Source organism: Bacillus rossius (genome assembly GCF_032445375.1).
Source record: "Bacillus rossius redtenbacheri isolate Brsri chromosome 4 unlocalized genomic scaffold, Brsri_v3 Brsri_v3_scf4_1, whole genome shotgun sequence".
Taxonomy (NCBI): domain Eukaryota; kingdom Metazoa; phylum Arthropoda; class Insecta; order Phasmatodea; family Bacillidae; genus Bacillus; species Bacillus rossius.
The window spans coordinates 4,800,559-4,824,456 of record NW_026962010.1 but is presented as its reverse complement, the minus strand read 5'-3'; the positions used below and the strand labels follow the sequence as shown (position 1 = coordinate 4,824,456).

Genomic DNA, 23,898 nt, shown 5'->3' with positions numbered 1-23,898 from the left:
TCCTGGATTTTGATGTGTAACGTCGTAGCTCTCGACATGTAGCATTTTGTATGAGTAATTTAGTGAATGGAACGGAAATCGCACGGAACGGAAATGTGTAACAACGGTGCTGCCAACTGTGGCGGATGGCGCCAACAAAAGTTCACAAAGCCAAAAGGAAACTTTACAGTATTTATTGTTTAATGAAATTCCTTTGTCGAAAACCAAAATCAGGTACAAAGCCGATGTTTAGTATTTTTTTAAGTTTTTTTTTATTGGAGTTGTTTCATAATATAGTTTAAAATTTCGGTGTGCAAATAGAATGATTCAATAGTCAACGTATCTGCTCCTGTAGCGAATTCTAGCTGCGGATGCGGAAACTACGTGTGATTCGCGTCAATAAAAATGTGGTTGAAACTGAATTTTCGTACATCTATCACACTCGGCATTATTTCCAAGAACTCTACGTTGACTTTCGTGTCTGAGTTTTGTACTATAAGATTATTTGCTTGCAACATGAAAACACATGCATTTGCTCGTTACCGAGTTTATATGTTAAACCTCTCTGGCGAGTACTAAAAGACTCGCTATTTTTTTTGTTATTAAGTATTATGTGATATAAAAATCGGAAACAACGGTTCATACACAAATGGCACGCATAACGAATTTTCGAAGCTAATCGATGAGTTGACACGGTTTTCGAGCAATACTAAGCTCAACTTTAAAAATATTAGTTTCGTACAAAAAAATTCTCACTTTATTCTACCATCTACTTTTTGCCTCTTTTGTTTTCTTCATCCGGAAAAATTCGCATGCATGCATGCATGTAAATCGCGTCATTAATGGAGTTTTGAACTTCACCAGCTTTGATTCACCACCAGGTCTGTGGTTACAACGATTTTATAACTTTTTTAAAGGAAATTTTTTAAAGTTGATTGCGAGGACATGTTCAAGGATAAAAAAAAACTTTGCCCCTTGTCGCGCGCACGCACGCGCACACACAGTGTAAAAAAAGTTACATATTTTATACATTCTGTACGAGCCAAATTAAAGTTTTTTTTTTTTTTTTTTTTCACAAGAGGAAAGCTTGCAGAACTTTTGAATTAGTAACACTGTTGCTGCGGACTTCGCATTAGTTATTTAGCACGAGAACACAATGTCGCTCTCTCTTGGCAGCTCCAAAGCCACGCACCAACATCCAACCGTTGAAAAAAGTCGTAAAATGGACATAAAATGTCGACACGCCATCATACATATCAAGCAGGCACGTGTCCTAGGCACGAAAGTTGCGTGGTTTGTGATGAGCGAAATACTTGTTTCACTGAAAGAAAGATAATGCAAATCTAACTAGTTATTATTTGGCGTAAGTGGTGTTGCTTTTACCGTAACAATAATTGTACTAAAGATATTTCAGAATGAAATTAGTTTAGCCGTTCTTGTTATTGATCAAAAATAAACAGTTATGACCTTATGCAGTTGTTAAATAAAATTACATGTACCTATTTTTCACGGAATTTATTATGCCAATAAGGATTTTAACGTCTTCGGTTTCATTTTTATTGTTGCTTTATCAATAAGAGAAGCGGCCACAACTAATCAAAAACTGCTTCTACTCACACTTGGTACTCTCTAACCCGCACATCGAGTTGGAATTTGTTCCCCTGCAAGCTGGTATCCATGACAGGCACTCATTCTTACCAAACCATTTTCTTTTGGAAAAATTATGGGGGGGGGGGGGGGGGAGGAAAGAAAGTGAAATTGTGAACTATTCCCCGGAGGAAAGGAACGAGGTTCAAAGAGAAGAGCCTGATGAAGGTGTGGGGGGAAGGAACACAAAGGAGAGACCCAGACCAAGAACGTGGGAAGATCCATTTAGCGGATACTGCAAAACGTAGGCGAGTGAGTTCGTGTGTGTGTGTGTGTGTGTGTGTGTGTGTGGGTGCTGGGGCAAGTTCAGGAGCGTTGCTGTCGCATCTCTAGCTTTCTTCCTTCCGGTTGAAGTTACAACAATTTAACCTTCACCCATATCTTAGTGAATAAGCTTACAAATAGTAACAGAATAACAACGGTTTAGTACAAACAAAAAAGAGACAAGTAGTTGATGGAACGGGGAAAGCTGGTCTTTGGAACAGTTCCACCGTCCAAAAAAAAGCACTGAAGTGTTACGTAAGCGTATGGAGGGTGACTGTCTAAGAATGGATTTAAATTATCTGTACATGGTGTTTGTAAGTTTTTTGTAATAAAAGAGGTGTCCTCATAAAAAAACCAGGAACTCTTTCAAGTCCGATTTAGATCAAAAGTTCTCCATTGTAACAAACACTTGAAAAACTCTATCGCAAATGCAGTATCTACATCATAATAGTCTTGTTGTATAATAGCCTCGTTGTTATAATAATAATAATAATAATATAAGGCTTCCGTGTTCATGGTCTGAGATTTATGTTTTTCCGTCTCGAAATTAGAGTTTACCAACGTTATGATCAACGTTGCGTTCGCCACCATCAGCAGGAGACTGTACTGTCTAACGAAGCGCGGGTGAAGAACTCTTTATTTATTTTTTTGACGATGCCAAAACCCACATAAAAAAATTATAAACCCATACAGAAATACAAAAAATAAAAACAATAATTTTCTATTTGCATATTTACAATCAAACATTTGGACGACCAGCTCCAAAGGACGGGTGCAAGGGAAGGCTCGGATTGGCGTTCCTGGCGTCGACTCGGACAAGCACGACCCGAGCCCGAAGCAACACAAGGGCCTTAATGAAGCAACCCTAGGGCCTTAATGAAGCAGCCCCAAGCAGTCACGACTGTCGCCAGTGCGCGCCCAGAGGCCGAGGCCCGTGCAGGAGCCTACTGCGACCCCTAACCTCCTGGTTTGGTTACCGGGCGTTTTTGTTTACAGTGTTCCTGAAAATATTCCTGCGAAGCAATGGGGATTTCAAATGGCCGATATAATTATATTTAAATTTGATTTCGTCGGTAAGAATTTATTTTTACTTTAATATCGTGGTGTTTTACAGCCCTCCCTTTAAATAAAAATGAGTTGTGGGAGGGGGGGGGCGGGGGGAGGTTGAATTTAGCTTTACCTGAGCATCTAAGGCTTTATTTATTTTCTTTGGTATTTTGAATTATTTTGCTTGTGGGCAAAGGCTGGACTATTTTAACGTGTTAAGCTAGACCGTGGGCCACTGACCCCCCCCCCCCCCCCTTACCGGGAGAAATGGCTGCCCAGGCGCACCACAAGAGTGAGGTAAGCGAGCCACGCAGCTCATCCAATGGTTCGAAACTGCGTTTTAGCTTCCGTGTTTGCCAACCTTCCCACGCCAAACTCTCTCACCCTCCCCCTTCACAGCTTTTTCCCTAACGCCATTTGTTACTCGTCCTTTGGTCTCTTCCTCTTTCATTTATTTATGTCTCCTGTCCCGGCGCGGAAACTGATAGCCCTTTCACGCCAGCAACGAAACCAATCTTTTTTTTTTCACTCGTTTCGAACGAAACTCGCACTTTTGTTTTGTCGTAATCCGTCGATCGTATTGTTCCCGTTCGCGCGAGAGTCTGTGAGGGTTACGAATTCACCGAATCGCGTTTGGTGAAGCGGGTTTACAAGGCAACACTTAAAGAAATAAGAATGAAGATTTACATTTAAGTGTCAAAATCGTGCATCAAGTATTTCATAATGTGTATCTGTAAAGACCACATCTAAATAAATGAAATGTAACAAAATTGTTTGTAACAATTTTTGATTTCTATGTACCGTAATTTTTCCAATGGTTTATACTGATTCGTACTTATAAAACTCAATAATCACAATGACTTGACGGCTCCGATGCCTAACCGTTTTATAACAAAGAGATACCTGAAATATAACCTGATCTGGACGCTTCATGAACTGTCAACCGGCCGACAAGGTATCGTACTACACAGACAAACCTACTTTGATATTGCACTCAAAATATTTCGAAACACAACAAACGTTTCAAAAATGACTTCAAAATGTAATCGTAATATAGTTCTGATTTTTTCCCCCCGTCATTCGTAATAACTTCCCCCCCCCCCCCCCCCCCCGCCCCCCAAATAGTTCTATCAACTCACACACAAACACATACAAAGATTCAGTAATCCGTTTCTGGTACACTTCCGTTTTACAAGCCGGGAGCAAAAATTTTGACCTGAAATGCTCGCTGCGGTACATATTGTACGAGTCCGCACAATGGGAAAGCGGGCGTTTCCGCTCCGCGACCGATTGGATTACTGTTTCCGCCTCGCCGCCTAGCGCCCCCCGCCTATGCCTATGCGCTCGGCGGACACAATGAAAACGAACACAGTTCCCCCCCCCCCCCCCCCACCCCCTCACAGTGACGTGGTGTCCCGAACATTTGCACGAGAGCAGAAATGCCTCTTCGCTTCCGTCAACGGCGTATCGACAAAACTGACACGATGTGACGCCTCCCATTGGAGCCCGCTAGAATCCCACAACCCTCCCCCCTCCATCCTTATCAAAAAAAGTTGACAACTGATGGTTTGTTCCAGGGACTGGCCGTGCATGAGGCTGCTGCACGCATACCGCGTGAAGCCACTTCTCGTCCAGCAGACAATTGCCGCACACCAACAACAACAACATCATCTGAGTGAAGTGTGGTTGTTGCAAACGCGCGGAAACCCTGATTCGTACTCGCAGACCATCATCGGGCGTGGTCGAGTGACATCACCGCGACGCTCGGGGCGTTGCAACACGGCGATGTGGTGACATCACCCGACCCCCTACATCATTCTGTGGGCCCCGTTGCTAGAAGTCATGATGCCCCCCCCCTTTTTTTTCTAACAGAGATAAAAAATGTTTTTTTATGTACATTGTTTTAGTTTTTTTTAACCTTTTCACAATTATTTTTAAAACACATTAAAACTAGTTTTAAGTCAGTGTTTAGATTGTCAACGTAAATTTATTTTGAATAATGGAAAATAAATGAGTGTAAGTGTTCTGCACTGTCAACATGGTGTCACGTCAATTGGTGGTGGTTTTGTTACTCACAGTTGTAGATTCAGACACGTTCTATACGCACAGAATATTTCCGAATAATATTACTCCGGTGTATATTTCATCGGTAACTAACTTTAGGCTTTACTGTTTAATTGTTTTATATGATTTATTTAAAATTGTCTACTTTTTGTTTTAAGTTTTTTTCTTTCCTTCGCAGGCCCCCTAGACCCATGGGCCCCGTTGCCATAGCAACGGTAGCACCGGCCATGTGGGGGCCTTGATCACCCAGAGCCACAGCAGCCACATCCTGGCGACTCTCAGCTCTGTGGCTCGTCCGGCCAAACTCCCCCGTTTCGCGAACTCCCGTGGGTCTCCCGCGCACGGGACGGGAGGTTCGCATCAGTCCCGAATCTCACCGCGAGTTTTAAACCACTTTAAATGAACCAATCGTCCACATCATTTAAAAAGTATATTCAAACGAAGCTAATCCAGCCCAGCCGACCATTCTCACAATATCTCGTTTTTTTTAAAGATGTACAACTAACCTAACCACTCGTTAAAATGGTGAACTATGTACTGTTAAACTGCTTGAAGTATCACAACGCTCTCTTAGGAAATGATTGAAAAAAACATGTCACAAAGTTTTAACCAATCAGTATAAAACTTCTAACCAAATATGGCACATAAGTTACAAACGGAATTCAAATTTCGAAGCTCGACATGTTGATTGTACATAAACAGGGAAATAAAATAAATAGAGGTGAAAAATAACACCCGAACATGCAAGACGCGGTCTCAGAATGGATGGACGCGAATCCTACAAAAATAAGTTTCAAATAGGTTCGGGAAATCCTAATTATTGTTGATTTATTTATGATATACGAAAGATAGCTCAGACAATTCCGTGGGAAACATTTAACCAGAAAAAAATTATAGAACATATGAATACAGTGGGCTGACAACCATGAGACAGTTGCGAAGAGAGCAGTAAATAGAGAGAGAGAGAGAGAGAGAGAGAGAGAGAGAGAGAGAGAGAGAGAGAGAGAGAGAGAGAAACATATCAACCTGCGACAACACAGCGAAGCATGACGAACCAAGCGATATTTTTGTATAACAAACAGCGTACACCAGTAATGGCGTGTGTCCATGAAACTATTTAAAATCAATATCACCCATTGCAAGAATAATTCAAAGAATGCATTGCACAGGAAACATGTATAAAAGTTATAGTTGAAATAATCTCTTCGTTAAAGTAATAAACATATTTGAATTAATGAGTGCAAATAAAAGTAAATTTATCAATTAAATTGTACATTTCATTTCACTCCTTCTTTGTATCCATACAAAATAGTGATAATTCAATAAAAATGATTCAATTTTATTCATAAAAGTATGCAATCATCTCATAAATGTTTTGTTATGACGTCACGTTAAACTATCGTCCGTAAAACGACTTTACAGACAACCAATTTTTTTTTAACTGTGGGTTTTGAGAAATTTTACAGCAAGTAATGGGGAGGAGGCCCGAATTTTTATTTTATTTTTGTGTGCGTCAGCGCAGTGGGTTGCAGAGCCGTGACACTACCAAAAGAGCCGTATGTGGCTCGCGGGCCGCGTTCTGCCGACCCCTGGCCCAGAGCGATGGAAATACTACTGCTTTGAAAGCAAATGCAAATTACCAAAGATTTAGGCCGACTTGCACAGTCGCGACTCGAGGCAAAGCAAAGGGTTTTTCTACGTGTAATTTAACTGCAAAGTTTTTCTTATATTTCAATTACCTGTATCTACAAGCGTTTCATAAGAACTCTTTGAAGTTTAAGTGGAACCCTTCAAATATTCTGCTCAATTAAAGCAGCCTAGTCATTTTAAGCTGAAGAAAAAAAATATAAAATTAAAAAAAAAACCCGCAGTCATCATTTACCTCTAGGTATGTGAATCATTTAATTATTTTACGTACGAAAACTTCTCGTCTTTACCTTTCCGCAGGGTTTTTTATTAGATCAAGAACTTCAAAGTGCAGTGACTCAAAGCAGCTAGAATCGGACGCATGCTGTATATATGTGTACGTGGATGTACATAAAGTGCGAAAGCAATAAGGTTCACGTGGCCGGAAACCCTACCTCCTCTTTGCGCCTGGAGGAGAGCGCAGACTGGCCAGACGGCTGGGAACAAGAGGTGGTAACCAGCTTCGTCTGGCGCTCGAGGCAGAACTGCCAGCCAGCAGTTTCCCGGTCGTGCGATCCGCGCAGCAGGGGCCTGGTTCGTCTGTGGCAACACAGCCAAGTCAAGGCGCAAGGACCCCACTGCGAAAGGACGACGCAAACCAATAGTGGCTTTATATCCTGCGGGGCCTTGGGCTATTTACTTTTTTAGGGGTCTTTCACCGGGAAATATCAAAAATTCCCTCTTTTTTTAAAAAAAAATTGTTCAACCAAACCTGGAACTTAAATTTCAACGATTGTTTTGTTAGTTTATATTAGGAAAATTTTCATATTACTGTATTTCTTGATAAAATATCCTCGGGTCAGTTTTATAAATGCTTAAGATTAAATTCCCCGCACAATCCCACAATTATACGTGACGATAAAAATCTTTGCAAGTTTTTCCAATACGAAATCATGACTTGAAATAGGTGTTGACCAGCACTCTAAGTTAAAAGATAATAAATATCTAATCTTACTTTTCCCATTAATGTCCGTATTTTTAACAGAACACCGCACAAATAAAAATAAATAAAAATAAAAAAGAAAAAAAAACCGCCGCGGGACCTGAGCGATTTTTCTGTTTGCGCTGCCCTGATGCTACCCGCTGCTACTCTGGTTTCTTTAAATGATACGTTATTTAAATGATTCACGTATTTGTTTAATACAATTTCTTGGGCATACGCCATTGAATTTTTGCACCGTTTGTCATGAGAAAAAATCATAAATGCAAATTAAGAAATAGAAAATTAAAGACATAAACCCACAGAAAACAAGGCTGAATAAGCTGTTATCAAACAGATAAACCCAACGATGCACCTAAACAGGTATTACGGACAACACAACGACGACAGCACAGGCGAACACATTCGAACTTAAACATGAAACAGTAAAAGAATTCCGTGGAAGGAATTTAGTCACGAAAAAAAAAAAAACAGCTCAGACGAACACAGTGGGCTAATAACTATGAGACAGTCTCAACAACAACAGTAAATGCAGACGGACAAACAAAACCTGGACAACGCAGCAAACATACGAACGCAACGATGAAGATAAACAAACAGTTAAACAAATTTTTTTGGGTTCAATATTTTTGTGCTGTCATCATTTGTGTTTTTTTTTTTCGTTCTCTTAGTTCATTTTTTTTGGTTTTCTTTGTTTGTTGACCATATTCCTGTTATGGAAAATTTTGTGGTGTTTATATCCTGTTAACAACAGCAATTTTTACTTTATTTGTGTTTTTGTCTTTTGGGTTTTTTGTAGTTTTCTTCTACAGACATACATGTGCTTAGCAATGGCGTCTGTCCAAAAGCTTACATCAAGTTAAACAAACGGATTCTGTGCTGTTGCCAACGCGCTTGCACGCTACAGCGAGTGTGCTGGCGCACGTCCGCGGTGAGATACTTAACGAATCGCAGAGCTACTGCTGCAGATAACTAGTAGTTCTCCCCGAACTGAGACATCGCATGTTCCGTTTAAAGCGTGGTTAAGTAATGACCAATTTAAGTACCTTAATTATTTATAATCAAAACTCCTGTTTGTGTTTGTCCGTGAAACCGTCTGCCACACGTAGGCTAATTCCGCCAAACTGTTCGAAGAATAGACCTTAACACGTAGGTGAGGTACCGACTGCCTTCTTGTCGTACGAGCTAGTGGCCAACTCTGGTTTAGAAGTTTTCAGGCCACCCTCATGCCTTCGGCACGACCTGACGACTATTTCGTCTAGCCGGGGCATATAAGTTAAAATAAACCCAATAAACAAACCAAGGAATAACAGTTTGAAGTAGAATAATACCAATATAATAACTAATATTTAAAATGCAATCGACTACATACTGACAAAATAATACGAAATGTGAATAGTTGTGCAAAATGTTACGATGTTATAGCAACTTCGGCGTGCGTTTTCATCAGCGCGATTCAACATTCAACACATTTTTTTTCTAGCAACTTATAATTGTGAATGTTGTAGAGATAATAATTTATTTTTAAAATGCGACCTACATACTGAAAGACATGACACAATACATTTTCCTGTGTTTCTCGTTAACAGACATCTTTCAGATTTTCGAGAATTATATTATATTATTTTAGGGTACAAATTTAAACATTACAATATTCTACTTGAATGTATAGATTCGCTATGGTTAACTTAACCATACAGTGTTAATCATTTTCATCTTTACGAATAATAATATTTATAAATTTTTCCTGAACCTCCGTGAATCCACTGGTAGGTATATTCGTAAATTGACGGGTGCTTAGGAAAATAACTGCAAATATGAAGGTAGAAGAATCATCTCGAAGTAGTCACAAAACTATCTGAAAGATTTTTAAGTCCAAGAAAAACAGTACTCTTTATCCTTCCAAGTTAAACTCGCTTACATCGGAACATAGAAATAAGAAGAAAAATAACTGCGAAGATCTTTTTTTTCGAGGTGCATTCTTGATTATAAATTCTTTAAATATTTACTTTAAATTTCCAGCAGTGTATCGGGTCATTCGATGATGAAATTATTTGGTTAGATTTTAAAAAAAAAAGAAGTGTTAGAAAAATAATTGTGAATTTTCAAGAGGTTAAAAAAGAATTGGCGAGGTAAAAGCATCGCAAACAGCGGAGATGTGTTGCGAGCAAACTGATAACAGCCAGAAGAGCTGAACAAACACCGCCGGCGACACGCCACGGACGATGCAATAACCTCTCTATATGCATCGCCACCTGGTGCAGCGCGCGCACACACATACGCATGTCGATAGCGACGGAGGTGGTACAATCACTGTACGGCATGTGCGCTGCCGGTAACTGAACCCATTTTAATAATAACTTTCCTCGGAAAACACACAGCCGTAAATGCATAACATTTGTTTTTTGAAATTTAACCTCGGTAAATGGCTTGTGAAGTTGGCATTACATTGGAATATCTTTACATGTAGTTGGAAATAAAATGTTTCATTGGGGAACATTTAACTTTGAACCACTTATAGCGATAACTGCAAACTACCTGAGCTTATTGTGAGCATTGCTTAGGTTTTTAAAAAAACTAAAATACGAGCTTTAAAACTCACAATACACTCGATATGTTTACAGGAAGCGTAAATGGCTGATGCTAAGAGTTCCGGGTTCAATTCCTGACCGGGTCGGGGTTGTGAAAAATATCCTATCCTGGATCAGGACTGATTGCCGCATCATCCTTTAGTAATCACATCGCGAAGGCAATGGCCAATCACCGCAGACTCAGCTAGAGTCATGGGCATTTTACACTCCGCCGCTCCCACCCTTACGATGTGTGTTTTAATTTGCAGACGCAACATCATACTACTTGCTAAACGAGTTAAATATTAATATATATATAATTTTAAGTTTTCGAATGCTTTGTTAGATTATAATATATCCCGAACATATAATCTTCAGAAGGAACTAGCATATTTATTTAATAAATTATTATTTTTTAAAATAACTTTATAAAATTAAACACTTGCTACGTTTCACTGTAAGAAAATACATTTGAGTATTTTCTAAACATGTTCTCAATTATAAGATAATTTTTTTCTAAATTGCATATGACAATTATTGTTTTTGTGAACACATTTAATTGTTGGTTGTGGCTGTTATGGTTGTTTTTTATATTTTAAAATTAATTATTTAAGTAAACGCATTCCTGGTTACAGACTTATTAAGATTTACACAAATACAGTATTTCCATAGAATGATGTCCCTATTATAAAATAATAATAGTATCAAATGTAAGCGTTGTCGATTGTTGGTTCAAGGTCATAATTAAAGAGTAACTCTTAACAGTTTTAGATAAGCGAATGCGCGAAAGCTGCTTTATTGTTTTCTCCCATGCAGCGCGAAAGAATGGCTGTTTCCCCAATTAGTAGGGGTGAACTTGTGAACTTTATTTGGCAACAGATATCGAGCCCCTCCCCTATTGGAATCTGTTTGTTCGAGAGTGGTTGAACATCTAAGTCCCTGGCCGTTGGATTGGTCGTAATGGTCGAGACGACAGAACTCATTTTCACTGGCCTCCACGTTCACCTGACATAACGCCATGCGATTTTTTTCCTTTGGGGCATTTTAAAATATCGTGTCTACGTTCTGCAACTATACCTAATGATCTGCCAGAGTTTGAGACACAGATCTGTAAAGACTATTTATTGCTTCCATTACTCCGGACCTGTTAACCAAAGTGCGGGAAGAAATGCAGTTAAGTTTGGGCGTGTGCCGTATAAATAAAGGTACACAGTCATATTGAACATTTGCAAGGAAAAAAAAACTAAGTTAGTTTGCGTTCTATTTGATGTATAATTTATTTTAAATAGTCTAAGTTAAACTTTTATAATATACCATTGAATCTGTGACATTCTTTTATGGACACTATGTTCGAACATGCAAAAATAACGCCCTCATTTAAATTGACACGATTTTATCTTTTTTTAAATTTATAAACTGCTAAGAGGATTTCTCGAACTCGCTTCACAGCTGCGGCGCGTCAGCTAATTCATGCCTCGGACGCATGGTATAAAGCGCGCATCAACTCACGCCTGGCTGATTCATCGCCCAACCTAGCGGGGCGTGAGGCGCTCTGCATATTGAGTACGCCAAGGTCGTTACGCCAGCGTGAGAGCGAAAAAAAAAAAAAAAAAAAAACTTTTACCACATCAAAAATTTCTGCGTTGACTGCACGATGTATAATTTCTGCGTTGACTGCACGGTGTTATATTGGTGGAGGCAGGAAAAAAATAAAACCGCACATTCGTTTAGCGCTTGTGTTGATATTCAAGCTCATCGCTTCTGCTACTGGCGCACAATTTATCTGGACGTATGTGGGCCAGAGATTACCATTTTTATAATTTTCAAAAGTTAGCAATCAATGGGCAAGTGACGCTATCGCAAGAATACAAAGAGATAATGGAGTCTATTCTAGAGGTCACATATTGGATATAAAGGAATTAACATATTCAAGGATACGGAATATATATATATATATATATATATATATATATATATATATATATATAGTCCTGGACAAATATGTGAGCTCAAGAGCTGGTAAATTATTAATATAACCTAAAACACATTTTTTTTGCCGGTGATGTTAGTATTGAGTCTGGGTTTGAAACTTCACAAGAAACGCAAGAGCACGAGGACGCAACACGCAACAAACATAGGAAAACTACGGTGGTTTATAAAAAAAAAATATTTTTCGAGCTTCTCTTTATAAACAACAATTGTCACATAAACGTGTGGAATTATTACTCATTTGACATTTAAAAAAATCATTATTTGCTCTCACTGTGCGAAAGTTTTATAAATGGAAAAGTCATGCGCGTGATGAAAATAAAGAGGCAGCCTTTTCTACAGATATGACGCGTAAGTCTTTAAGGAAAAGTTCCTTTACAATACAGAAGGCGGAAACACAAGCCGAAACGCAAGAAATTGAAAGTTAACAGACAATTCCGTTGCGTCTATGCGTCCTGTATAAAATTTGCAGATCGGGTATTTGAAAGCGTTTTGCGTTAATTGCATAGATTTTTTGACGTGACAACGTCTAATAAATCGATGAACGCCGGCTGCACGCACGAAAAAGCGTCCCGTTACGCACATTGTCCCATTACGCACATTGTCCCATTACGCTCATTGTACGCTTGCACCGCATCTATCTCTCTTCCACTCGATTGGAACAACCATCGATTAGACGTTTCAATCATGTTTTCGTCGTTTGAATTATTAATATTGTGTAATTTAACGAACGTCCACCGATTTTCAGCACAATCGGTATGGCTATTTAAAAGTAATGTTGAATTTTCAAATACGTTTTTGTACAAATAATGGTGATTTACAGTTACACATAATAATTCAAATTACACCCGGGATATTTTGCACAATGTTTTAAAAAATATTGTAGCACATTATAAATAAGTTTGGTGTATTTAGGATGCGTATTTGTTATAAAATCGTATTATAAAAACGAAATAATATTATGCCCCTACGGTGCTGTCATCTACGGTGACGGACGCGAACCGAACGAATCGCGCTATTTATCCGCGACACGTGAACTGTTTCGTCGACTGTTTATAAAGTGAAGTGAAAAGTTAATGTGGTTTTCATTGCTTATTACAACAACAATTTCGGCAATAAAGGTTAATTATTCTTGCATTTTGAAAATCTGATTACTAGTATAATTTCAAGTATTTATTCTTTTATTATTAAAATAAAAATGATTCAATTTTATTCATAAAAATATGCAATCATTTAATCAATGTTTTGTTAAGACGTTGTCACGTTAAACTATCGTCCGTAAACCGACTTTACAGAAAAACGGATTATTTTTTAATTCGGTCTTTTACGCGTGAAAGAATGTAATGCATCAGCGGCTCCTGTGTTGTTTGTTCGCACAGAACATCTCATGAACGTCACGTGAGCACAAAACGTCGGTGGTCGGTGGTTGCGCCCTGACGGGAGAACCGACGTAAAACGCCTCGCGTCACAAATGGCCGCGGCACTACGTTGGGGAAGGTCCTAGAGAAGGGGGGGGGGGGAGAAGAGAGCTTTACGGCAGGAAACCTGTTGAGTACGGGCCGTCAACACCCTATTCAGGGCGACATAAAAGTCATTCCTCGTCCTCTTTTTTTTTAACCCCCCCTTTTTTTTCACTTTGGCCTGTTTTATGGGAGGGGCTTTAATGGATGCGTCTCCAAGTGTGCAATGTCTCCATACGTCTTCCGACTCGCGCGAACTCGTCGCTATCTTTAATGGATATATCTGCGAAGTACGGCACGCTGCTAAGGTATGTCGGGGCTGCAAGGAATGGTGTGAGAAATGGGGGGGGGGGGGGGAAAGAGGACAGAAGGACGTTATAATAGACTCCAGCTGTGAGAAATCCTTTTCCTTCTTTTTTTTTATAATGCCCCCCCTTCCCCCTTTCTTTTTCTCCCTTCGTTCGGGAATGGCACGCTCGTTTATCTCTTATCGATTTTTCAATTTGGATCGCAGCAGCAACGCTCGGCGCGGAGGAAACGAGGCAGCGGCTCCCAGGAAGCTCTGCGGTTTCACCAGGGGATCATCTGGCGCGAAGCGGCGATCCGACTATCATTTCCATCTCGCTGGAAGGATTCTTTCTGTGAGTAGAGACGCGGAATCATTCTCAGGACCAAAACGAAAAGCTTTGCTTCAAGCAGGCTTAAGTACTTAAAATTAGTTTTTTAAAATAAATATGATTAATAATACACGTTGACATGTTTGAGCGAAAAAAAAACAACCGTTTTAAAGTTATAATTTTGATATATGATGAATTATTTACTTTTGATAGTCGCAATAGTTTAGAAAAAATTGCATATTATAACTGAATTTCGTAATAGAGTTACAAAAATGATTCTACGCATTGGGAAACTAACAACAAAGTTTGGCTTCTAAGTAAGTTTGGCTTCTAAAAATGACGTAGAGTTGACGAGTAAGAATTTCGTTCAAATAAAAATATGAAAAATAAAGCAAAAGCAATTTTAGATGAGTGCCTAAAAATTCCATTTACTTTTCTTGTTTCGTTTGGTTGGAAATTCCTGCTCTGTCATGCAGCTGTTCTACACGTGGGGTTGGGAAGTATCTCTCCAGTGAAATGCCAAAGATTAGATTACTTGCTAGTAGTGGCGTGCTCGATCTAATATTCCCCTCAACGCGACTCTCCCGTCAGCATCGGCGAATTGAATTTTCATAAATAACGACGTGGCGGTTATCGCGTCACGACACGCGCAACGAGCTCTTCCTCAAAGCGACGGCCATTTTGTTAATTACAAGAGGCGCCGCGCGGCGCGCTGCACCCACTCGGCGCGGAACCCAATTAACCAGGCGTGATCAGGGAACTGGGGGGTGCAACTGCTTTCTCTCGAGGCTGCAAGACGGCGAACCTCGTTAGGTTTACTTCACACACATTCGCACCGCGCGAAGAAACTCGAGAATATAACGGGGCGGATCTGAATTACTTACACGTGAACGTGACACTCCAGAGGAAATGTGATCACGACCTGATGCTTCGTCAGCATGGAAACCAACGTGTTCTTGACAGGAGCCGTTCCCTTTTATCCCACGTGCACGCGTCAGGGTGGGTTTTTCGGCACGCAGTGCTTTAACTTTACACACGCGTTTATGACTAAGTACGGACCGGAAAAATTCGCGAGTTCAAAGACCTGTAGGATGAACTCCATAGTTCTACGTACACTCGGTCAAATGCCACCCACTCATTGACTGCTGTCTTGTGAGACGTTCGAGCGCGTAGCAGCCTGTGATTCGATAAAGCTTTGGTTGGGTGTTTCTCATTGGCCTAAAGTCATCCAGGTGAGTTGTGAATCAATAGCAGAGGCAGCACTGAGGTATAACGATTTGGATTTTAGCCTATCGCGAAATGAATTCGCAAATTTTTCCGGTCTCTATGACTAAGTTATCTATTATCAGACCACATTGTTTACAATTGAGCATCCAAATTGCGGAAAACAAGCATACAATATGTTGTCAAAAATGTTTCCGACTTCTTCCGCAAACTTTTTTACAATTTTTTTATGATAATAATTCGATATGGTGGACGTGACTTCATAACCAAAGATGGTGGGTGTAACGTCATCCAAAATGGCGGCCGGGGTCAAAGAACCTCAACGGCTTTTTGTAGGCTTGTTGACGGGAAATTTACGCTTCCTTGGGAAATTTTCGTTCTTTTAAAGGCAAATATATTTTGAGGCATTGTGAATTAAAAAATTAATTTTTTTACGGTATTTCCCTTGAAAATTGAAAACTTTATAATTCAGATTTTTTTTTAGAATTTTTGGTAGAATTTTTCCCCTGAAAACTAAAAATGTTGGCTCTTTTTTTCGGCAAATTTTGAGTCATATTTGGCAATTTTTTGGCCAATTTTATAGGTCAAAGGTCAAGGTGACGGTAATACAAGATGGCCACCGTAAGGTGAGAATCCAAAATGGTGGGCACCGACACCAACACCTCCTACCAGCACAATGGCCAGTAAATACATGTTAATACTACTTTGTTCGCAGGATCGTGTACCGCACGCCTTGCTTGATACGGCAAGTAGTTCCTCACGTGTTCGTGCAGTACTTTGGTGAACTATGTCCTTCATCCATCCCCAAAGCAAACTGTATCGTTACAAAAAAATCTTTTTTTGTACAGCCTACAAACGTAGTAGATTTCGAAGTACCCATTTCTGCTGTAAATATTCTAAAAATAAACTTTCGGGACTTTTATGATCCTATATGTTCTCCAACATTCAAAAAAAAAATAGATTAATTTTTTTACCATATTCCTTGCAGCGAAAATGTTTCGAATGTTTTTAACTCAATGCGTCCAGCATTGAATAGTTTAGATCAAATTTCATGTTATGCCTGCTAAGGTAGTTATGAATTTTCTTGACCTTCAAACACTGTTTTCCATCCCTTGCATCAATGCGTGGTCGCATAAAAATTTGCTTTGAGCCAAGGATAAGAATAATATTTTCATGGTTTTGAATAAATTCGTATAAATTTGATAAAAAGGAAGTTGTGAATTTTTTTATTTTACTCCATGTTCTTAAAGTAATAGTTCGTTTTATCAACACTTATTTCAGCCAAACGTTTCAAATAATGTTTAGGATTTTTATAATCATACGAACTAAAAAATATATTATACCTACTAATTTTTCTGTCTTTAAACCCTTGTTTTTTCCGCCCCTTGCAATAATGGTTAGTTGCATAACAATTTACTCCAGAAGAATCTTTTAGACAATATTTAGAAAGTTTAAAATATATAAGAACGTATTCGATAGTGTATATGGTACGGAAGTTTTATTTTTTTTCCAGCCCTTTGTTTTTTAAACCCCTTGCAATAATGGTTTATCTGATATTAAAGGTGTTTCGGACCAAAGTTTCGGATAAGGGCGTTATGAATTGTTTGTCCTTTAACCCCTGTTTATTTCACTCTTAGAAGAAATAGTTGGTTGTGTCAATCATTGTTTCTGACAAAGATTTTAGTTTAAATTTATTAGATTCATATACAATTTTTCATACCCCTGGTATTTTTACCCATTGTAGTAATGGTTGGTTTAATGACAAATAATTCAAAAGAAAGTTGTAGATAATATTTTAATGTTTCACTATAAATAATAACGGATTTAATAGCGTACAAGGTAAAGAAATTATGAATTTTTTATACCCTTGTTTCCTTCTAATCCTTGCAGGAATGGTTTGGTTTGTAAAAAAAAATGTGTTGGAATAATATTTTAGATAAAAGATATAATATTTACAATCAGTCTGAACTGATTTGATGGAGTTCTTACTAAGATAGTTATGATTTTTTTTGTCCTCCAATTTTATTTTCCCATCCCTCGCAGTTTTCACCAACCTTTTCACCATCCTAAAAATATATTTTGAAATTGAAATACGGAGAAAGAACTCAGCATATCCCTTCAGAGCTTTTCGTAAACAGACACTTCTCTGATATCTTCTGCAGTTTACAAATCAACTGTTTTTTTTCCTGAACTCTGTGCACACCGTATGTGCACTCAGGTAGTCGGGGCCCTTAGGAACGTAATATTTGATGTAGCTTTCTACAGCTGCAGTAATAGTCTGAACGAGTGCACTTTTATGACTTTCAGCTTTATCAACGTTTTCAGTTTGACAGATAATTAGGTTCTTCCATAATTTCTGAGGAAATCTTGATGCTAGTGAATGAAGTTGCTAGGCTTCTGGGCTGTAGGGTACAGTTACCTACCCTGATGATGGCAACCCTGCAACGTCGCCCCAAACGTCGGTGATATATTCGACTTGGACGCGGCTACAACCCAGAAGCCAAGCAATTTCAGACCCTACGACCCTACGATCTTTATACTAGTAAATATTTGGCTGGTTTAGTTATTTGGAAAACAATACAAATTTATTTTATTGAACAATAATTTGTTTTGAATTGAAGCTCAATGCATCACGTAATCATGCCAAAATAAAAAAAAGTTCACTTGTTCATAGTGTGCCACTAATTAGTTTTGAGGCACTACATATGCCTATGACGGCTTGGTAATGTTGTAGTAAAATGAACCCACATCCATGATTTGAAATTTTTATTTGGTTTTAGTAATCTTTGGGGTTTATACCTACTATAGGTGTCTGTGGGCCCTAAAAACTGTATTAGTCCCCAGAAGCCACACTGGGCTTAAGCCCACTTCATTTCCTATCACACGCATGTCCAGACTTCCCTTCAGCTAGCCCACGCCGGTTATCGTCTGCTGCACACAGTCGCAGATACCGGTGGCATGGCCTTAGTCTGCAGTGCACCGTGTCTTCTGCACGTGGCAGCACTGACGGTAACACGCCGGGTAGCATTCCCAACTACCCCCCTCCACTTACCAGTACTCAGGCAGCACCGCAGGACCACCACTCGTATCCCTCCGCGAACTACTTCTTCCGAAGCCTGTCTTCCCCTCCCTGCTGGCCCTTATACCGCTAGAATGAACCATCCGCCCTCCGGCACTACTTTCGCCTTCCTGCGGACGGATACAACTAAGAAGACCCTAGAAGAGACGTCGTGGCGCGAGGATGCACGGGCCATCATGGCGTCTCCAGACACGAGCTCCTTGTTTCCGTCCGGTTCGTTTTTTTGGTCAGAGTTTTTAAGTACCGACCTCTTCACCAGCATGCAGTTGCCTGCGTTTGGGAGACTTTCCCAAAGATTCTCTCCACATTATGTAACGTTTGCTGTGATCTTTCTCCTCTTTCTTTTCCGTCTTGAGTGTGTGCCACGCAACTGGATTATGGATTCTGCGGCTCTCCGTCTCCTCCTCGGATGTCCTAAGGAAATTTTTTTACCCACATAATTGGTAAGTAGAACACAATTTTGTCTTATCCCCCCCTCCTTGTTTTAAGTAAATACCCTGCATCGCTTTTGTATCGAAAGTTTTGATGTTAATTACACTGCATTAATTTGTGCAGTGCGTCCCAGTTTCCACATAGTTCCACGCACTCTCCGGTCTGTTTGCTCCTGATGATTAACTGTACCTTCCCATCGTCGGTGCAGAGGATGTGTCTCCGTCACACTGTTTCCAGAACATCTTCCCAGCTGCTGGTTTGAAGTGACGCTTCTAAATTAACTAGATAATAATATTAACTGCACTGAAAAACTCTGATCGGATATCTTTCAAAGTCGACGATCTAGCCACTAATTCCTTACCATAAACAACTAATGTACAAGTTACCATTTTTATGTTTCACGACAGTGTTGAATAATCTTGTCTGATCTATGTTTTTCGTTATACCTATATAAGCAGAAGAAAAGAAAGAGGAATTTCTGTGTAAAAGAATAGTAAAGTATAGTTCATAAAGGTTAAAGTCGTTTTTGTTTTTATTTTTTCTAGCTTTTATTCCTGGTCATTATAAAGACTCCGATCCACTTAACTAAATTACATTTGAAACTGGTCCTTCAACCTCTGTCTTAGAACTCAGCACGCATCCAAGATACTATTAACTCATTATCAATAACAGAGAGACATTACAATGGGGCAGACAATATTGTCATTTTAAAACCATTTTATTCTGCTATTTCAGATTTGACTGTATCAAATCCGCTTGAAAGAGTTTCAAAGCTAGGTATGTGTGTTATCTAAGAAAAGGCTTATTAAAAAAATAAAAAAATAATAACCAGCGGACAAGCAGTTGAATGTTAACCGCCCTTTGCGAGAGAAATTTTTCAACTACTACATTTAGTAGAATGATTTGGTTATTCGATAAACTCTTAGTATCGCCTCGTGTGGAATAATGCTTGTCAGAATGTTTTTACTGGTTTTCACCTGAACCTTTAGCGCGATTATAACGGCAGAAAGAAACATTCTGAACCCTTTTTTTCGTTCGTGCCACCTTACTTTCGACAGTCAACTTCTTCCATTTCCCCCGCTCCCTTAGGAGATTAACTATCCAGATGCCACGGGAAAAACGAGAAGGATTTTTATTGGACCTTCGATCTTCTCGGTAGTCAGAGCGTGAGGGAGTTAGCTCGAGGACGTAACCACCGCTTCCTTTGCAGCTGGTTCCGTTTAGAGAAAATGCGAAGCCGACACCGTCCGAGAAAACAGTGTTCTGATCATGGAGGTGACAAGTTAGGGAGGGGATGTGTGCAGCATACACCGCGCAGATAGTTGAAATCAAAGTCAGAATCGACCCACCCACGTTTACCATCTGGTTAGCAAAACAGAATTTCGGCGTTAAACAAAAGCTTTTACGATAATTCCTTGCTGATGTGCTGCTAACATACTTGTTAAAGGATAATCGATTATGAAGGTTTTTTTACGATTCTTACTAGTGATTTACTTTCAAGCTACCACACAAACTTATAGTACGATATTATCCTTACAGCTACTGTTTGTTTTGCTAACCATCTGCTAACCAGCATGACTTAAGCTTTAGAACAGACACAGACTCCATAGATTAATACTTCCTTGGAGTTGACGACAGCACCGTTTAATCATACAGTTGTCATCTGTGTTGGTTAATTTTTTATGTATAATTTTTTGTTAGTCGGATAAATGACTGTTAACTTGCGAAAAGAAGAGTACTACAGCTGGTTCACGTTGGAAAAAAAAATGTTTTGGAAACCATTTTTAAAATATACTTTTAGTATCATTCCGCAAAACACTCCTAAATAGCGTTATTATTAGCCTGGTGTGTACCAGAAAGGCAAAAATGATGCATTATTTTAAATATAAAAACGTTGCTATAATCATGGAGTTAGGAATCGTCAGGATACGGCATTCTGTGACGCAGTTGAAGTCATTTTTTAACCTCGCCATCGCAATACTGTTCCGCCCAAAATATTGCAATAATGGTGCTTGATAACGTCTGATGAAGGTTAGTAGATATGAATTAGTGTCTCCAACGTTAAAAACAGTCATTTTAATTTTAAAAAAACTTAATTTAGAACTGTTTTTGCAATGGAAACTACACTTCAAGCAATTTTTGAGCCTCTTACCAACATGGCACAACACTTAGGTGAAAAAAAAAACGGCTTTACTCACTTAATATGTTATCATGTAGACGTGGCAACTCCCTGACTTTAACAATAAATTAGGGCAAGCCAATGAAATCCTGAATTTTTATAATACCATCAAATGTTGGATACTTAAAAGATTTTATTATTAATAAAAGAAGAATTCAAAGGAAAACATCTGAGGAAAGGAAATTTAGAACTACATTATTTATCCCTACAGAAGCTGCCACCAGCTACAATTCCCTGCGACTGTTTGTTTAGTTCTTTAGTTAAAATCTTTTTAAGAAAAACAAAACCTTTTTTATCTCAAAAATGTAAATAAGGCTTTTTATATTTTGAAAATAAAAATGTAATGGGTTTAATGATTTTTTAAACTTGAATATTTGTGTTCATACCGATATATTATTTTATTCCAGCCTGTTGATATCTAGATCTGAAATCGAATTACAAATTCGAATGTGAGGAAAAATGTATTCGAACCATCCTAATTTTTAAAATTTCCTTTTTTGGTATGTATGAATCTTAGAAATTATAATGTTAGTGTTTCATGTGTTTTCAAAATTATTATTAAAAATATATTATTTTAATCAGATAATATTTTATCAGCCATCAATTAAAAAGTATAATTATTTAAAGACGCTAAGTCAAGAAACGTCTTTAGACCTACTTAATATACTGCCAACCTAACTAAATGTTAACCAAAACGCGAACACGTTATTTCATTTCCAGTTTACGAGCAGTGATTTTTTTTCAACAACTGATTTCAAGAGATCTAACTTAAGCCTGAATGGACTGTCGCTTGTCTCCTGGGCGAGACACGCAAAAGTAAATCGCTCTTCCGCATCTGACGTCATATCATGCGACTCTTGTTTCCACATGTGGATCAGAATGGTTATGAGTAGAGACCTGCAAAATTATTGGATTCATTGACCTCTAGGATAGACTCCACAGTCCTTTAAATACTCGCGGAAATGACACCTGTTCATTGGCTACTGACGCGTGAGACGTCTCAACTAGGCTGTTCGTAATTAGGCACTTTCTTGGTTTAGTGTTTCCCATTGGCTCACAGTTCCCCGGATAAAATGTGGGCCAATCGCAGAAGCGGTACGAAGGTATAGTTGTTTTAATGCTAGCCTATCGCGAAATGAATCCGCGAATTTTGCATGTCTCTAGTTATGAGTTAGATCACCCGTGGGAGCAGAAACGTTCATTACCTGCTTAGAAAGTAAGTTGGTATGTAAAATGTTTTCTGCATAAGTCCTACTAAATGTTTAAGACTCTTAGGAGATTTAAGATAATAATATTTTGGTTATAAAATTATGGTAGATTATTACTTATTAATTTTAATAACGCTCAAAATCTCAATCGAAACATTATCAAATAACTAATTGATCATTCATAATTTACGTTACAATATGTCAAACAAAAAAAATTGTGGTTTATAAAATCTTTACTGCAGTTAAAGTTAAGAAATTTAAAGGTTTTAGAAATAATGGAGTGTGTTTGAATTTTCGTATATTTTTACAAACCTGGATATAGGGTAAAAAAAATTATACATCTCGCAAGGAAACAATGATTTATTTTTAAATTTGTGATTATTAGAGAAGTTTAGGCTCATAAATAGCAGTTCAGAGATAAAAAGGTCTTTTTGTCGTTATTTTTCTTTTCATAAAATTTCCTTACCAAGCGTAAAAATCCACAAAACATTAGGGTTTAAAAAAATAATGGTGGTTAATACGCAATGTATACCAGAACGTTAAAGCCTAGTATTGTTATATTAATTTTTTCTAATGGTCTCAAACTTTTGGCGGGACTTGTAAGTCTGCAACTACTAAAGTAGAATTATAAGTGCGCTCCTTGGAAATAGTAATTTGTGATTGGGGTGGCTCGCCTCTCGCGCGAATAGGGTATTTCCGGTGGTTGAGTGGCCAAGAGATCGGGGTTCAATTCCCGGCGAGGCCAAGCATAAGGTCCGGTTCAAGACGAAGGGAATGTAATTTCAGTGATTTACACGTACCAATATGGCGGCCGTTTTTTTTACAAACATACAAGCTGTGCCTGTATTGTAGGTTAATTTGGAGAGAAATGTCAACTCAATTTCATTTGTATTATGAAGATTGGTTTTGGACTTTATATATATAATCATATCAAACGTAATACTTTGATCTAATTTTCTTCCGAGCAACTTAACTACAGACGATAATAAAATCAGGCTAGAAATACTGATACAATAAATATAAACAAACATCGGCCATATTTGTATGTGAAAACAGAAAAATGAAAAAAAAAAAAAAGGCTTTACGCGTTTGCCGGCTAATGTTTAAAATGTATCCTTTCCTAATCTCTGGTTTCGACAACCAGTTCATTGGCTCCGTAGTTTAAAATATAAAAACGTGATCTTCAGACTCCATGTTTATTTCAACAGATTTTTTCCCAGCCAAAACCATTTTTATCGTTTAGTAGCGTTTAGTGCATACGTTAGAGCATGGATAACATAAGAGATTTACAAAGACAATAACATAGAGTATATTGATAGTATTATTACAGATGTAATAATTGCAATAATAAATTATATACTAACAGCCAATGACTCTACAGAATAAACTACTTGTAGCCGCTAGTATTAACAACTTCAGGCATTCCATTTAAGTATGTACAATTCTTCGTGCATTTCGATACTTCATACGTTGCGGTGTCATAGTTTGACTTCTTGGCCTTATTTTTCCTCGA

The 23,898-nt window shown here is 38.5% G+C and overlaps 1 protein-coding gene across 12 annotated transcripts in view; it reads right to left on the bottom strand.

The window, feature by feature from the left end:
• LOC134541618 (somatostatin receptor type 5-like) overlaps positions 1–23,898 on the bottom strand; it is a 719,278-nt gene that overhangs the window by 15,659 nt on the left and 679,721 nt on the right. The window contains exon 1 of one of the 12 annotated variants that reach the window (XM_063385177.1): positions 7,083–7,143. The exons of the other annotated variants lie outside the window; for them this stretch is intronic. The gene's annotated coding sequence lies outside the window, so the exon portion shown is untranslated. Of the gene's footprint in view, positions 1–7,082; positions 7,144–23,898 lie in introns of those variants that run through there. 12 annotated transcript variants of the gene reach the window in all.